The following is an 18,230-nucleotide window of genomic DNA, read 5'->3' on the forward strand; positions in this document are numbered from 1 at the left end:
GTTTTAGTTTTCATCCTAAGCCAGACAGTTCTTTAAATCTAACTACTGCCAGTTTTCTTTTCATTCTTTCCTACCTTATTATGGTTAATTTTGAGGCTTACCTAAAATTTAAATTTTCAAATCTTTGTAATTTAAAAGTTAATTATCCAGTTTGTGATCAAGACTCATCCACTTTTATTTCTTCCTACTGACCTACTCTACTATCTCCTGCTTATTAGTACTCCCTCCACCAGAGGGCAGACAGAAGAAAGATGAAGTCATGAAACACAAAGCTGATAACTTGTTAGCTTCCAGAAAACCTGGAGCAGTGTCACCAAAAAATAGCACCGATGTTATGGGATTCTCTGAGACAATCTTCTCCAATTGCAATAGCGTTAAATATAATACAGCCAGAAAGTTGGCAAATATTAATTCATGCATTTATTCATTCATTCAACAAATATCTGAATTCCAACCACATGCCTGGCACATTCCAGGCTCCAGGGATTCAGCAGTAAACAAAACAAAGTTTCCCGTGGTCATGGAGCTTTATTCTATATTTGTCTAGGAGAAGATTATAAAGCTCGTGAATAAATAACAATTTCAAGTACAGATAAGTACTATGCAGGGGGGAAAAAAAACCTGCAAGAAGTTAGAGGGTGACCAGGAAGGCTATTTTTAAATAAATTAATCTAAGTAAAGACCGGAATGAAATGCGGGAATGAGCCATGCCTTAAATGGGGAAGAGCATTCCAGGTACAAGAAATAGTACTGATAAATGCAAAGGCCCTGAGGCAGAAACTAACCTGGCAAATTGAATCAACGGGAGAGAGTAGAGTAAGGCTGGAGGGGAGTAAGCAAAGCAGAAGATATAACAGAGGTGGGCAAGAGCCCAAGCGTGTGATCATGTAGGCCTCCTGACCATAATAAAAACTTCAGTTTTCATCTAACAGTAATGTGTTCTGATGACTGGGAGATATAATCTGATTTGATTCATACCTTTTAAAGTTCATGCTGGCTGCTAGGGGACACAGACACTGAAAGTTGAAAGACCAGTTAGGCACTGCTACAGTAGTCTGGACCAGGAAAGATGGTGGTTTGACACAAGGGTAGTGCCAGTGGAGGTGATGAAAAACAGACAAATTTGGAATAATTCTTAAGTTAGAGGCCATAATACTTGCCAATGGAGGAACAGATATAGGATGAGTCAATCAGGATAACTCTTAGGAGTTTTAAACTGAGCAACTGGATGAATAGCGATACCATTTACTGAGTTGGAAAAGAATAAGAAGCCACAGCCAGTGAGGCAGGATGAAAATCAGAGTTAGTGTCCCAGAAGTCAAGGGAAAAAAATGCTTCAATAAGGAAGGAGTTATCTATCACTTGTGTCAAACGTGGCTGAGAGATCTAATTTGGCAAGACTGACATCCCTGGTGACCTTGAATGGTTTTGTGGGATAGGAAGGATAAAGTCTCTGGAGTAGGTTCAGAAGAAGAGGGAGAGAAGGAGTTGCGAAGTAGATACAGCCTACATGGAATCTTTCCAAGATTTTTGGACACTAAGTAGCTTTATTAGTTTTTGAAGTTTTAACTTTCCATGTTTTTGGAATTTCAAACTTAAAGTTGAAAATTTTAATATAGTGAATACTCTTATTCCCTTCGCCTAGATTCACCAGTTGTTAACATTCGCCACATTTGCTTTATTGCTTTCTCTATATGTAATAATTATTATTGCTTATCCATTTGAGAGTAAATTGAAGATATTTTGACCCTTTACTCCTAAATAATTCACTGTATATCTTCTAAGAACAAGGGCGTTTTCCTACATAACTACAGTACAATGATCAAATTCAGGAAATTTAACATATGTTAAATTTGATACAATATTATTTAATATTCAGTACATATTCAAGTTTAATATTTAATATTCAGTACATATTCAAGTTTTGCCAACGTCCCCATAATGTTCTTAGAGTAATTGGATTTCCCAAAACCCAAGATCCAATCCAGGATTATGCATTGCATTTAACTGACAGGTCTCCTGAACTTCCTTTAATCTGGAACAGTTCCTTTGCCTTTCTTTGTCTTTCATGACATTAACATGTTGGAAGAGTACAAGCCAGTTACTTGGTAGAACAATCCTCAGTTAAGGTCTCTCAACTGTTTCCTTGTGATTAGATTTTGGTTACGCATTTTAGAAATACCACAGAAAAGTAATGACATCCCTATTTCAAGCATGTCAAAAGGAACATTTTTTTTCTACCATCTTTATTGGAGTATAATTGCTTTACAATGGTGTGTTAGTTTCTGCTTTATAACAGAGTGAATCAGCTATACATATACATACATCCCCATATCTCCTCCCTCTTGCATCTCCCTCCCTCCCACCCTCCCTATCCCACCCCCCTAGGTGGTCACAAAGCACCGAGCTGATCTCCCTGTGCCATGCGACTGCTTCCCACTAGCTATGTGTTTTACATTTGGTAGTGTATATATGTCCATGCCACTCTCTCACTTCTTCCCAGCTTACCCTTCCCCCTCCCTGTGTCCTCAAGTCCATTCTCTACGTCTGCGTCTTTATTCCTTTCCTGCCCCTAAGTTCTTCAGAACCATTTTTTTTTTTTTTTTTTTAGAATCCACGTATATGTGTTAGCATACAGTATTTGTTTTTCTCTTTCTGACTTACTTCACTCTGTATGACAGATTCCAGGTCCATCCACCTCACTACAAATAACTCAGTTTTGTTTCTTTTTATGGCTGAGCAATATTCCATTGTATATATGTGCCACATCTTTATCCATTCATCTGTCGATGGACACTTAGGTTGCTTCCATGTCCTGGCTACTGTAAATAGAGCTGCAGTGAACACTGTGGTACATGACTCTTTTTGAATTATGGTTTTCTCAGGGTATATGCCCAGTAGTGGGATTGCTGGGTCGTATGGTAGTTCTATTCTTAGTTTTTTAAGGAACCTCCATACTGTTCTCCATAGTGGCTGTATCAATGTACATTCCCACCAACAGTGCAAGAGGGTTAAAAGGAACATGTTTATGCCACTACTGGTGATGTTAATTTTGATCACTTGACTGAAGTGGTATCTGCCAGATTTCTCCACTGTGAAGTTACTGTCTTCCCCTTGGTTGGTAATCTCTAGAGAGATCACTGGAAACAGTAGTAATACCCTTTTCCTCATCGACCTTTCTCTATTAGTAACACTTGCCTGAATCAGTATTATCATGATGGTTGCAAACTAGTGACTTTTCTAACTCTATTGTTCCTTCTACAGTTTTTATTGGTGGTCTACCGGGAACAGTTTTTCCCTTTTTCTTATTTTATTTATTTATTATGGACTTGTGGATTCTTTTCATTCAATGGGTTATAAGACATTACTATTATTATTCATTTTGATGCTCAAATTTTCCCAGATTTGGCTGTTCAAGCTAGTTCCTACATCCCTTTGACATGCCCCCATTATTTTTTTGAATCTTTCCTTACTTTGTGTTCTACGCTCATCCTATACTTTCCCTTCCCCAGCTCTCGAACCAGCCATTTAGGTCTGTGCACTGGTTGTGCTCACTGCTACTAGGGTGTCATTACTTCTAGCCCTTTCATCAGACAGAGCTAGGAATTATATGCATGTCTGTATGAATGTAGGTATATTTTAATCACGAGTTCATATGGATAACTCTAATTCCAGTCCAACACCATAGAGGTCTTCATTGCCTTCTTCTGTTTCATATTTTTTATTTCCCTTCTCGCACAGTGAAAACCCTAGCTCTCAAAATAGCATGAATTTACTCATTTGCTCAATCCTACAATACACACAAAATCGTTTCAGAACTGCTATATCTCTACACTATAGATAACAGCCTACTACACACGGTTCAAGGTTTTTTGTTGTCGTTGTTGGCAGTCCTTTCACCTTTAGGGTAAAGGTATATAATCAAAGTCCTGTGTTAAAAACTTACTTGGATTCATTTTTTTTCTTCTGAGAGTTTACGTTGTTCACTAAAATACAGTTAGTTCATCTGTTGCTGTTTATATTCAATTTTGGAGGCTTTTTTCTCCCAATCCTGTTAATTTCATTTTTGAACATATAAAAATTACCAAGTTTCCAAAGCTCATAACTACACAAAAAGGTATAATCAGAGCAATGCCATTCCCTCCACCATCCCTTTTACTCAGTTCCTACCCACCCTCTACAGGTAGCTAATTCGTTTCTGGTTACCTCTTCTCTGTTTTTGTTCTATCAAAAGATTATGTTTTCTCAATGTGGAACAGAGAAATGGGACAGCATACTGGATGAAGAAAGAATTTTAAGATGGGAGATATAACAGAATGTTTGTATTATAATGTAAATGATTCCACAGAAACTGAAATTGAAGGTGGAGAACGGATGGGATAACTGCAGAAAGAAATATCTATCAAAATAACTTCTGGTTTAAATTTGAGGGATATCAAAAGGTTCCCATACTCCAAAATAGATTGCCATCCTGTCTGTAACCTTCCTAATTAGTTATACCTATGGCTCTAGAGAACCCACATAAAATGGGGTTATTATTTTGGAAGGATAATTAAGCTATCACTACCTATTAATGTCAGTAGGAGAAATTCTGCCCTGGCAAGAGGGAGGTTTTGAACTTTGAGCTAGACATTTAAGCAGGAATAGAGAGGTGAGAAGAGAATGGCTGACATGAGGATCTGTGTAGTAACACAGATGGATAGTAATGATCATGCTAGAAAATCAAACCCACATCTCTGGCACGTCTTGGAAAATTTACAAATATGCTATTGAGTAACTGAGGGTTATTCCTCATGTCCTGGCACTAAGTCAGTGTGGCACAGAGGGAAGAACATGAACTTTAGAAACAGAGCGGTCTGGCCTTAAATCCCAACTGAGTTACCTAACAGCTACATAACCACTGGCAAGTTACTTAACAACTCAGAGCCACAATTTTCTTACCTGTAGAACTGGATAATGTCTCTTTTGCCAAGTTAATGTGGAATATAAACAGAATAATGTATAGCATTGCCCCTGGCCCAGAACATATGCTTAATAAGTAGTTCCTATAATAAACGCAGATTAACAAGGTAAAGAAATTACACAGTGTGTTTCAATAACATGCCTAAAAGAAATCAGTGAAATCACACCATCTCAGGCAGTATTTGGTAAGGGCAAAAAAAAATGTCCAACACGTAGTTCCAATTCTCAATTTTCAAAATGTCCCGGAGTCTATTTTTAAAGTGTAAAAATATGTGCTGACATACTAAAGTGCCAATGATTTAAAAGAAACAATTCTGGGGAGATGTTGATCAAATGTTAAAAACTTCCAGTTAGGGACTTCCCTGGCGGTGCAGTGGTTGAGAATCCGCCTGCCAATGCAGGAGACACAGGTTCGAGCCCTGGTCTGGGAAGATTCCATATGCTGCAGAGCAACTAAGCCTGTGCGTCACAACTACTGAGCCCGCGTGCTACAACTACTGAAGCCCACACGCCTAAAGCCCATGCTCCGAGACAAGAGAAGCCACCGCAACAAAGACCCGAAGCAGCCAAAAATTAATTAATTAATTAATTTTAAAAAACAAACAATTTCCAGTTATAAGATGAATAAGTTCTGGGGGGTTAATGTACAACATGGTGACTACAGTTAACAGTACTGTATTGCATACTTGAAAGTTGCTAAAAGAATAATCTTAAATTTCACACACACACAAAGGTGATGAATGTATTAACTAACTTTAACTGTGGTAATCATTTTGCAATTTACATATCTATCAAATCATCACGTTGTACACCTTAAACTTACACAATGTTATATACCAATTATATCTCAATAAAACTGGAGAAAATAATAAAAGAAGCAATTCTGCAAGTTAACAAAGACCAACGACTCTGAATAACCTAAGTAATGCCTATGGCTCACAAAGAGATGAACATAAATGTATCAAAAGCCATATTAACCAATTTTATAATTTTATAAATGTGTATACACAAGAGAATTAAGGACGTTCAATAAAGCAATGTTTTAAAAGTTTCTATTTCACTTTCAAATTAATCTACAAACCAAAATGCAACATGGAAAGTCTTAAAATGATATTTAACTAAATACTGAAACATACAATAAACTTTCAGAGCCTAGAATCAGTAATAACCCTAAAGCCCCACACTGAAGAGCCTTAAAATGCGCAATGGCAATGAGACTCAAAGCATACAATTTTACGTTACAAACCGTCGTTTTCCTCGCCGACTAGAAATGACTTCTCTTTCATCTTAAATAAGCAGTGTGTGCTCTACCTCTGTTCTAGAAGACGCACTTAGAGGTCACAATCTCAGTATGCAATACCAAAACGATTAGAATTCATCAACAATTCAATGCCGAACGTCTTAAGAAAACTTTCCAGTAGGGTGCTAATCCACAGACCGAGCTATTTTGCTTGTGGAAGGAGAAAGATGCATCCACACCCTTTACTGAAAGAGAAAAGGAAGGAGTGGGAGAAAAGGGAAGAGAGAGAGATGCAAAATAACAAGACGCTGCTTCTATAAACAAATTAAAGTCTGTTTTTAAACTTTGGGAAATTCTTCCTCTACCGAAGAGCAATAAATATCAAAGTACAATACAAGGCAATCATTTGTGTTTTGAAGCAGAAAAAGAATGTGGAGAGAAAAGGAAAACATTTTATCATGTACTGAACTTACAAGTATTCAAAATCCTGAATTCCTCCCCTCCACCCCGCCAAATATTGGGCATCATATCCTTCACAAAATAAATTTAACACGAAACCACTGGACTCATTTTTAGCACTCGGTGGAGAACTTTTATCTCTCCCAGCGCTCACCACCCAATAACCCTTCTGGGAAGCCCTGAATAACCGCTATTCTCGGGACAAACACAAGCTCGCGTTCCAGTGCCCCGGAGGCGCCTCGGGGCGCGGAAAGGAACCTGGGGGTCTGGAGGCCAAGGACCACAGACCGCCCCCTCTCTGCCCAGGAAGTGCCCGAAGCGGCGGCCGAGCGGCTGGTCCCCGCACCGGAGCGGAGCGCCACCGAGGCGCGCCCGCCCCGTCCCTCCCGGGCGGGGTCCGCCTCCTGGAGTCCCCCTTCCCCGAGTCAGGAGGACCCCGCCGGCCGCGCCTCACGCCCCCTGCGGGAAGCCCGGGATGCCCCCGCGGGGCGCACCGACGAGCCGCAGCTAGCGCGGCCGCCGCCTACCTGGAGGGAGCTTGGGTCCGCGTGGACTGGGCGTGCGGAGGTCAGCTGGGCGCTCAGCAGCCCCTGGCGCGCGGAGCCGGCTTGCAGAGCGCAGAGTACGGCCGAAACCAGCACCGCCGAGATCCGCCGACCACACCCAGGCCCGCGCCTCCCAGCAGCCAACTCCGCGGCGCGCGGGGCCGGGGCGGGGACGTGGCTCGAGGCGCGAGGCGCGAGGCGCGAGGCGCGAGGCACGAGGCGCGCGAGCCCGCGGGGACGCGCCGCGGACGCGCGCAGACCCTGGAGCGTGCGCGGCCCGGGCGGGGGGCGAAAGCAGCTGGCGCGGAGCGGAGCGTCTGCTTCCTATTTTCTCTCTCGTTTCCTGCTAGAAGAAGAAAAACATTTATTCCCGGGCAGTTTCGTTTTCTTGGTTCGGCGCCTGGACGCCGGAGCACACTTCTGAGTAGCGCCCAAGTGGTGTGGCCGGTTTCCTTCCTGTCACCGCACAGGCCTCAGCTTGCTCGTGGGCGATAGAGGGGCTGATTTAGAAGACCTCAAGGTCCCGTTTAGGTTTAACATTCTGGAATTCTAAATGTAAGAGAGTAAACTGAAGCCCAGAGTCTTACAAAATTGCATTGCAATCCCAGCTCTACCGTCCCTAGTTGTATGACCGTGTACCATCCCAGGGCCTCAGTTTCATCATGGGCAAAATAGGGATACTGTACCTGCCTCAAAAAGGTGCGAAAATTTTAACTGCGATAACATTTGCACAGCGCCTGCCTCTAAATAAATGATCAATGCTTGGAAGTTATCGTTACTGTTCTCACTGATGAAACCGGGCCTTCCAGATAACCCTGTCAAGTTGCTCATCTCTGCATGAGTTAAACATCACATGCAAACGACTTTTTCTAGATTTCTAGGGGTGTTTTATGTTTAAAATGTCATAAAATGAATGCATCTACCCAATTTGCTTCCTCTGAAGTCAGTACCGCCCGGGAGCAATTTTCCTCTCCCCACCCCCATCTTTCTTCTGAGTTAATTCCAGTTTGACAGACTGTTGCTATAGCATTCCTTCTCTGACGTCAAACAATTTAAAGAAACAGCCCTGGGTAACGACAACTGCAGAGGAGTTCTTTGTGGAGTTTCTGTGCTGGAGAAACGTTTGAACAATATCTTAAGAGAACTTTAACACCTCCGCAGCCTTCCATTTCTTCTTCAGCAGCGTCCCACCATCACCTGGAATAAATCTTTTAGTACCTTCATGATGAGCACACCCTGACTGCAGCTGTGGAGAAAATGTGACCGTTTTGTTTAAAAGCCAGACCATGACAAAAATGGAAACAGCTGTGGTGCTAGGGTGATGAAATTATAGGTGGTTTTTTCCCCCAAATTTTCATTTTCCTTAATGTGGGGTGCTTGTTTCCATTAAGAAGAAAGAGGAGAAATGCCAAATCTACATATCAGTGTCTGAAAAGTTGATTGGGACCCGAATAGTTTGCAGCTGTAACTATTTATATGTTTTAATGATTAAATCCTGAGCTTTATCATTGTCATTTTTAGGAGGAAGCAAAGGTAAATTATTATTCAAGGAACTCCTATTACATACCAGGCTCCCTGCTTTCTTATATTGTACTTAATTCTCATACTAACTTTACAGTGTGCATTCTATCCCCATTTTACAGATAAAGAAACTGAGGCTCAGTGAGATTAAGTAATTTACATAGAATACACAGTAAGTGTCACAGCCTTGCATGGAATCTAGATTGGATTGACTCCAAAGCCCACTTTCTTTTAGATTCTTTTCTGTCTTGTTCTTGTGCACTGGCACTTGTACAGGTCTTTGAGAGGTGGTTGGGTTAAGATTATTTGCTGAAAAACAAGTTGCTGGTATTTAGGAAAACCCAGTGGAAAGTACTGTGTTATTCTATTCCAGAAAGGATTAGGGGAAATATAAATCAACAGCTCCTAAACACAAAAACCTGAAAAAAGTTTACAAGAATTTTACTGACCATTATTTGAAGACTTGAGAATAAATTACACAAAATGATCACTTCAACCTTCCTGAAAATTTGATGTGGACTAGAAGAATAAAGTCTAAGTACAAGAAAGGAAAGTTTATTATCCAAACTAGTTCACTTCCAAGAATATTATATTTCTGTTTTGCCACATCTGTTGCACATTTTTCTGGAAAGAACACTTACTTGTTAAAGGACAAGCCTGTGTTGTAAATCTGAAAGTAGAGCTGATGAAAAGAATTTCATTAGCAGGAATAATTTCCTAAAAGCACAGTGATGCATCTAAGTGACCCAGCAATTAGTAATTTTTCAAATGATAGCATAATCCATGTAGAAAGAAAAAGAGAGAAGGAAAGAAAGAAAGAGAGGAAGGAAAGAAGGAAGGAGGGAGGGAAGGAAGAAAGGAAGGAAGGAGGAAAGGAAGGAAGAAAAAGAAAGAAAGAGAAAGAGACAAAAAGAAAGAAAGAAAGTGTTATTAATATTCTCGAAGCCTGTAGATCTGTGTAGACAATTGTAATGATGTATCCTGCCTGCTTCTAATGTTTAAACCCGGTGTTCTTGTGTTTGGATGCCACTGGCTGATATTTAGATTTCTAACTCATTAGGCCCATGTTGTCAAATCCTATTCTGTTAAAAGAGGATGGTGGGGTCCCTGCTAGAGAACCTTTGAAGACAAAATCCCTGTCTGTTTCATCCTTGTGTTCTTTGTGGTGTTTAACAGAATACCTTGCACCTACTAATTACTCAGTGAGCAGATGAATGAAGGTACCTGGCTACTTGTTTTACTCAAATAACCTTCATACCAACCACCCTCAGGCCCTACTCAGAATCATAGAAAGGAGAAGAGTGATCATTATTTTTCTGGGAGTTCAGTTGTAGTTGCTTCTGCAGGGTGTTTTGCTCTCTTAGGACCAAGTTCAGAGAAGCTCTGCTCTTGGTCCTCTATTGGATGAATCTGAATCCTTTTCTCAGCAAGCTACCCTAAAATCCACAGTGCCATAGGTTCATAACCTCTGCTTTTAAATCATATCCCAGGGCTTCCCTGGTGGCTCAGTGATTAAGAAGCCACCTGTCAGTGCGGGGGACACAGGTTCGAGCCCTGATCTGGGAAGATCCCACATGCCGCGGAGCAACTAAGCCCGTGCACCACAACTACTGAACCTGTGCTCTAGAGCCCAAGAGACACAACTACTGAAGCCCGCGCACCTAGAGCCTGTGCTCCGCAACAAGAGAAGTCACCCCAATGAGAAACCCACGCACCACAACGAAGAGAAGCCCCCACTCACCACAACTAGAGAAAGCCCACGTGCAGCAACAAAGACCCAAAGCAGCCAAAAATAAATTTAAAAATAAAATAAATAACTCATACCCTAGAAATAGTCTATTTTTTTTCTGAGCCTGCTTTGCTGTTAGACAATGCCAAGTGCATTATGAAGAACAGAACCGTCAAAGTGTACAGTATTCCAGTACGACCCTGTTGTATATGTTGTATACATTCCAATTCTATTGTGTTCAGGATGAGACCAAATTACATACATGGAATATACTTTATAGAACTAAAGTAACAGGTTTTCTTCCAACTACAACAAAATAGTTCAAAAATATTAAATGGAAATTGTCTAATCGGATATGCAGCAGAGTTCCTCAAGGATGTGGGAAACGATTCCTTAGTGGACTCTAAGAAGTGAGTTTATGTGCTGTTTCAGACATCCTTAATCCCAAGAAGTCATGTCCAAACACTTCCCTCTTGCTCATGCACATTGCATTTAGATACAAGCTTTTTCTACAGCTTATATTTTGAGCCCGCCTTTGCTGCGTTCTTCTGGCACTCCTAATACATATCAGTTATAGCTCTTGTGCCTTTCTGCTCAGGTTCTCTAACGGCAATTTGGGTCTGTCATCTACATGCACATCAGTGACCTTAGGAGAGCACTGTACTTGACTAATGATGTCTGTCTCAGGCATAGGAGGGGAATATATATTTGCTGCTCTAGGTCCTGTGGTTCATTTCTCTGGAATCTGTTATTGGGAAGGGACAGGCAAAGTGGAAAGAATACTAAACTGCACATCAGAAGACGTGATTTAGAGCTTTGGCTCTGGTACTAAATATCTGTGTGAGCAGATCACAACCTGCCTACATTCTGTCTTGTTCAATATATACAATTGGAGTGCTGGATCTTAACAGGACTGGCAAATAGCACTGATGCCATCACTCAGTACTATGCCCAATGTACAACTTTACTAATCAGAAATGCACTCTTTCCCTCTAAGCCTCATTACCATCCCCCAAATTCTTCTGAATACAGGTATCCTCCCCCCGTTTCAACAGTTCACTTTACACCACTTCACATTTATGAAGGACTTACATCAGAACCTGTTTTTACTAACTGAAAGAAATCTAAAGAGGATTTTGCTTTTATGGAAAAGCAAAAAGACCAAAAGTGAGAATAGCATTCAGCATTTGTTTTGTAACAGCCCTTATAGAGGCATTGCACACCCAGAGCAGCAAGGAAAGCAGCACTGCCCAGCTCCTTCCCTGGGAAATGCACTCAGCATTTCAGCATCCAGCCGCCGTATCTTTGAACTATGTCTGTGAGCATCTGGGCTTTATCTCGATTTATTTTGTGCTTCCATTAGGAAGATGGGTCCTAAGGTAATTACTTCTTCACTTTAGGCTATTTCAGCTTTCAAATGGTTTCCTAGGAAGGTTCTACTTTTGGATAGCAGGGGAAACCTATACCACACACCAGGAAGGCATTCTGATCTATTGGTTTGATAAGTGAGTAGAAACATTGTTATTGGCTATCTATTGCTGTGTGACAAGCCTCCCCCAAACTTAATGGATTAGCGCAACAGCAATCGTTTATGCTGCTCATGATAACCTACTTAGGCAGGGCTTGGCTAACACACTCTGCTCTGCTCTGGGCCGTGTCAGCTAGTTTGACTCTACTTTTAAGATGGCTCTGTCATATGGCTGGCAAGGTGGTGCTGGCTGTTGGTTGGAAGACCATCCAGGGCTGTGGACAGAGACCTCTGTTCCTCTTCACTTGGCCTTTCCATGGGCTACTTGGAATTCCTCACACTACGGTGGCTGGGTTCCCAGAGCAAGTGTTCAAAGAGAACAGGGAGGAGGTGCATAGCATTTTTATCACTTAACTTGGGGAAGCACATACTGTAGCTTCCAGCATCCTCTCTTGGTCTAGACAGTCACAAATTCAAGTCATAGGGACATAGACCTTTTGATGGAGGAGTAGCAAGGTTCTAGAAGAGCATGTAGGCTGACACCTATTGCTGCAGCCATTTTTGGAAATACCATCTGCCACAAGCATATTTGCTGACCCTGGGTTAATCTATGAGTCTAATGATCTAAGATTCTGTTTTTCCATTCCTTTTTCCCATTTAGCATTGTTTTATTTAGTTATGCTAATGTGCTCTAACAGATATTTCAAACAATGGAAAATATCTTGCTTTCCTTGCTAATTTGGTTTTTTGGTTTTTTTAATTTTAATTTTTAAAATTATCATAGTGTGAAATTGATCTTTTTCTTTTGGTGTATGGTTCTATGATTTTAAACACATGTACAGATTCATGTAACCGTCACTACAATCAGGATACAGAACAGTCCTATCATCCCCCCAAAATTTCTCATGCTATCCTATTATTATTATTATCATTATCTCACCTCCCTCCCTATGCCCTAGCAATCCTTGATCTGTCCTCCATCCCTACAGCTTTGTCTTTTCGAGAATATTATGTAAATGGAATCATACCGTATGAAACATTTTGAGACTGGCTTCTTTCACTCAACATAATACCTTGTTCCTTCTTATTGCCGAGTAGTATTCCATGGTATGGAGGTACCACAGTTTGTTTACCCATTCTCCCACTCAGTGACATTTGGGATGTTTTCCAGTTTGGGGCAATTATGAACATAGTTTCTATAAACACTCATGTACAGGTTTTTATGTTAACGTATGTTTTCATTTTTCTAGGGCAAGTAACCATGCGTGGGATTGTAGTGTTATATGGTTAGTGTATGTTTAACCTCATGAGAAACTGCCAAATCATTTTCTGGAGTGGCTAGTCCATTTTTCATTCTCACCAGCAATGTATGGGAGTTCCAGTTGCTCTGAGTCCTTGTCAGCACTTGATACTGTCAGTGTTTGTTAATTTTTGCCTTTCAAATAGGTGTGTAGTGGTATCTCATAATGGTGGTTTATTATTGTATCTTCTTCGGCATCACATGTACAAGGTATCTCCTGCCTTCCCCTACCTTGATCTAGTCCATGCATTTCTGTCAAATTAATTTTCCTAAAACACAATAGTGATTAGATTCACTTTTGGCTCAGAGAACCTGCAACAATTTCCAATTACTTACTGAATTGACTATATCTGCCTTGCACTGGCTTGCAAGGCCTTACATAATCGGACTCCAACCTACATTTCCAGGTTCATCTTTTACTCCTCTATTTTTCTCTCCACCTAGCCTTTTTGCTCTTCTGAGAGTAGGTTCTTTGCCTTCTCATCTTTGTCAGTGTTGTTCCCAAAACTGTCTCCTCTGTCCTTCTTTCTGTATCTCTCAAGAACCAAGAACTTGAGGGGACTGTCCTTGCCCCTCTGTGCCTGGAATACCACCATGTAATAACATGCAATCTAACCCAGACACTCTTCCCAGGCTCTTTGAGCACCCTCCTGGGCAGGTCAGCAGATCCAGGACCGGGCAGGTATCCAGCTGGGGAATGAGTCTCCTTTGCTGATACAGACCAACTACTTTCCGAGTGATTCTACTTGGAAATAATGATATTATCTCATGCCTATCTTACCAGTTCTCTGAGAGGTTTTTTTTTTTCTGTTTTTTGTTTTTAATTATTTATTTATCTATTCATGGCTGTGTTGGGTCTTCGTTTCTGTGCGAGGGCTTTCTCTAGTTGCGGCAAGTGGGGGCCACTCTTCATCGCGGTGCGCAGGCCTCTCACTATCGCGGCCTCTCTTGTTGCAGAGCACAGGCTCCAGACGCGCAGGCTCAGCAATTGTGGCTCACAGGCCCAGTTGCTCCGCAGCATGTGGGATCTTCCCAGACCAGGGCTCAAACCCGTGTCCCCTGCATTAGCAGGCGGATTCTCAACGACTGCGCCACCAGGGAAGCCCTCTCTGAGAGGTTTTTGAACCATTTTTGAGATTTGAGATTAATGATATGGTAATTTTTCAACTGACTTTGCAATAAAGCATGAAGAGCTCTGATAGCTGTCAACAGTATATCACTTCCCTTCAGCAATGAAAGCTGAGACAGAATAATTTAATAACATTAATTGTTTCCTGATAGAAACAATTGCTTTGTTCTGATACCAAGCCACTTAGCCTGGACTTCAAACTCTACCAAGGAAGTTTAAAAAAGAAGGTGAAAAGATGATATATAAATCAACTATTACGCTAAACATTTTTATTTGAATGTTGAAGAGACACCATTCTCAGTAACAACAAACATTAATGAACCTACTCTTTAGAACAAACCTCTAAGATTAAAGGAATGATTTTGAAAGCCTCTGCTTGCTCCAAGGATTATTTAAGAGAAAAAGAGTTATGCGTTGAGACTCCCTTAGCCATATTCTCTAAGTGGACCAGGATATCTAAATCATGTTTTCAAAAGCCCATATAAATTCTAAGAAAGTTAAGTGAAATTGTTAATGATAGCAAATTCAGTTCAGGTCAAGAGTATGATGTATTCAAGTTACATTCTACATAACTTCCCTCTTCTATAATTATGCCCATATTTATAGTGTCTAGAGCATAATATATTATTTGCATGAGCTAGAGATTTACAATTATATGACTCTTCCATGCCACAATCTCACGCCTGGGACTCACGTCTTATCATTGTATCCTTAGTCTTAGCACAGTACCTGCATATAGCAGGGATCTCTCATGTTTGTTCAATGAATGAAACAATACAGAGCTCTAAGGAGAGGTTGCTGGGAGTTTCATTCATTCATTCATACATACATCCACTCATTTATTCATTCATTTGCGAGCATTTAATAAGTTCTCAGACAAAAATGTATCTTCATAGCTATTTAGGAATAAATAAAATCAGACTAACAAAATGCTTGATTCAACATTAATGCTTCTAGGAGTGGAGTCTTCTCCTGGCAGATGGGTGGTCAAGCTGAGGTGGAAGCAGAGCACAAGGTCTAAGGCTTGGGACAGTTTTACGCTTTTCCTTCACTCAGCCCTTTTATTGTCATTTTAAGTTCTTAATGTGCCGTGGGGAGGTGCAGGGGACTGCTCTCACACTTTTGTCATCCAAATGACAGCAGCTAATAAGGGTTTCTGGAGCAATTCACTCTCCTCAGGGACCAAGGATGGGAGAAAACTACTGGGCAGAAGCCAGCCTCTGTTCTCATAGGGTGTGCTGAGTGCAATAATGAGTGTGATATCATCACCTGTTTTTAAGTGCTCTATGGGAAAACCCAGCTCCTTTGCATTTGAGACAGACTATTAGTGGGGTTAATGATGGTTTGAACAGGATGCTTTTCTCTTCTTTAAAGTACCTTTAGAGGAAAAAAATCAACAAATAGGACTAAATATCTGAAAATAAATATTTAAAATGCTCTAGAAACACGGCCGAGTTAAGGTTTTTTCAAAATAGAAACAATCTTCTTTGGAACAGATATCCTAATTTAGTATTTCCCCTTTGGTATCTTTTAGGTTTATATACACTTATTGAATATTTAGGAATCAGCACTTCACATTATTTACCTCATTTACTATCTACAACAGACTTAAAAGGAGATATTATTATTCCTATTGTGCAAAGGAGGAGATTTAGGCTCAGAGAGAGTAAACTCTTGCTCAATGTCCTGAGGTAGTATCAGGGGATGAGAATGAAGGGTTCAGGCTCTCATCCTTCTTATCTCTCTCTAACCTCCACTTCCAACAGCCCTCCTGACTACCCCAATAACTATACAACCTAAAGAAAGGGTTATGCAAATTTTATGTAAATATAGCTTCAAAACCTGCCCCTCCCTCAGCAGTTCCCTGCCCCTTGAGCCTCTCCTGTATCGAATCAAACACCTAATACATGATAGAGCTTTCAAATAGAGCCAGAACTTTCTGACCCGATGCTTGGGTGTGTTCCCGTCCCTGCTCTTTGAAGCCTACTCGCCAGCAGTAACACAACTGCCCTCACTTAGGTTTCATTTTGGATATTGTATTTCTTTCTAAATAAATTAGGTCAAAACCTCTGGTTAATGAATGCCTCAGAAGTTTTTCTATCTCTTCAGTTGTATTACATAAATAAAAATCAGGCAGGTAGAGAATTTAACCACTCCACCCTCATCCAGTTTGACTTGCCCCAACACTTACCCAAATCCAAGAGACTTCACAAATTCCTTCAGTCAGAGAACATCAACTTCTTTGCTCTTGTTTGCCCCCCACCCCTGCCCCTTTATCAGGATAGCTACTTACTGCTCTTCCTGTTTTGCTTTAACTGAAATGAATTTGAGCTCTTATGCCTTCTGCTGTTTGGATTTCCTGGCTTAAAAGCTCTGAATCAGAATGACATTAATCTTACTTTTTCTGCAATGTGGCATTATTATTCATTACAGATACATGTACTGCTCCTTCTCACTTTCTGAGAATTTCATGGACTTTCTCATTGGAAATGAGTCAGTGATTTGGAATTTGCATCTTCCCAAGTAACAAGTAGGCTGCCTCATTTTTTAAATCTCATTTTTTAAAGAAAATTCTAGTCCAATTTACCAATTTTTTCAAAATCTGATTTACTTACACCCAAACCCAGAATTTAATTAACTAGCATTTACATTATTAGCAATGTCCAAATTTAAGTATATTTTCTGTAGAGATCAACCCTAGGGCAGCTGCACAAGTCTCTGCAAGAAGGTTCCTCTTCTTTGGTGACAATGAGTCAGATTTGTATTAACTCAAAAATGAACTTAGGGAGAAAAAAAAAGAAACTCTGTCATCTAATGAGTAACTGTTTCATCTTGGTTTAGTTGATAAAGCAGCAGCTCTAAAAATAAAACTTACTGTAGATTTGTTCTTTTTTCTCTCTTTTAAAAACTAAACTCTTAACTTTGCCCTTTGTCATACCTAATGAATATATAATTTAACAAAATGACTCCAAGAATTAGTAGTTGGAAGGAATTTCTTGGTTTGGAGATGGTGTGCTAATTGTTTGGGTCCACATGTGAGCTGAAATACAAATTTCAAGAAAGTTTAAATGTCCCCAATTTAATTATCTTCCCTGAAATCAGACCTAGTTGTTTTTTTTTTTCCACATTGACAATGATTGCCTAATAAGTCTAACCTAGACCAACTAAAACATGACAACTTTCCAGATCTTTTTCTTCCTCAACCTACAACTATGATGGTATTTTATACATTTCAGTGACATTTATTAAAGTCTGCCTTTTATTGAAGTTATTTGTATAACTGTGTAAAAAGTGATTGTGTAATAAGAGTCTTAGAGATATAAATCAAGTCTGAACCACCTTTGTATCCCTTATGGCACCAAACAGAGTTTTCTGACTTTCTGGGCCCCAATCCATCCAATATACTACTGTTAAATTCATTTTCCTGAAGTTGAGCTTTGCTTAAGTAAATTTTTGGATAAGAATCTACAACATTTTCGTGTTGTTTACTGAATTAAATGCCCCATCACACCTGGCACTCATAGCCTGCCATTACCTAGCCCTATCCTGTCCTTTCCAGCTTTTTCTCTATGGTATTTTCCATTGAAACTTGGCTCTTCCTACTTCTGAGAAGAGGTCCTGGGATTTCCCACATTTCTTGTGCTATTCTCACTAACTAGAAGGCTTCATATAGGAACCTGTCCACAAAGCCACATCCAATCCTCCCAACTGAACACATCTCTCCTTGTTTCTGATCTCGGCAGCACTTGGTTTATACTACTCTTGTGTACTTCTGTCACTACTGCCCACTTTGGCTTACATCATAATCATCTGTGTGCTTGTTTTATCTCCCAGATTTGAGATTAGGCATGGCATGCTGAAGAGAACACGAGCTATG

The 18,230-nt window shown here is 40.4% G+C and overlaps 1 protein-coding gene across 3 annotated transcripts in view; it reads right to left on the reverse strand.

Moving 5' to 3' along the window:
* Positions 1-16,866, reverse strand: part of GNB4 (G protein subunit beta 4) — a 66,413-nt gene extending 49,547 nt beyond the window's left edge. Inside the window, exons 1-2 of one of the 3 annotated variants that reach the window (XM_082459024.1) lie at positions 16,545-16,863; positions 7,189-7,552 (exon numbers count right to left, since the gene is read on the reverse strand). The gene's annotated coding sequence lies outside the window, so the exon portion shown is untranslated. Of the gene's footprint in view, positions 1-6,273; positions 6,659-7,188; positions 7,553-16,544 lie in introns of those variants that run through there. The other 2 variants (XM_082459025.1, XM_082459026.1) reach the window with 2 other exon arrangements.
* Between the last annotated feature and the right edge of the window lie 1,364 nt (positions 16,867-18,230).

Source organism: Balaenoptera physalus (assembly GCF_965194825.1).
Source record: "Balaenoptera physalus genome assembly, chromosome: 4".
NCBI classification, from domain to species: Eukaryota; Metazoa; Chordata; class Mammalia; order Artiodactyla; family Balaenopteridae; genus Balaenoptera; species Balaenoptera physalus.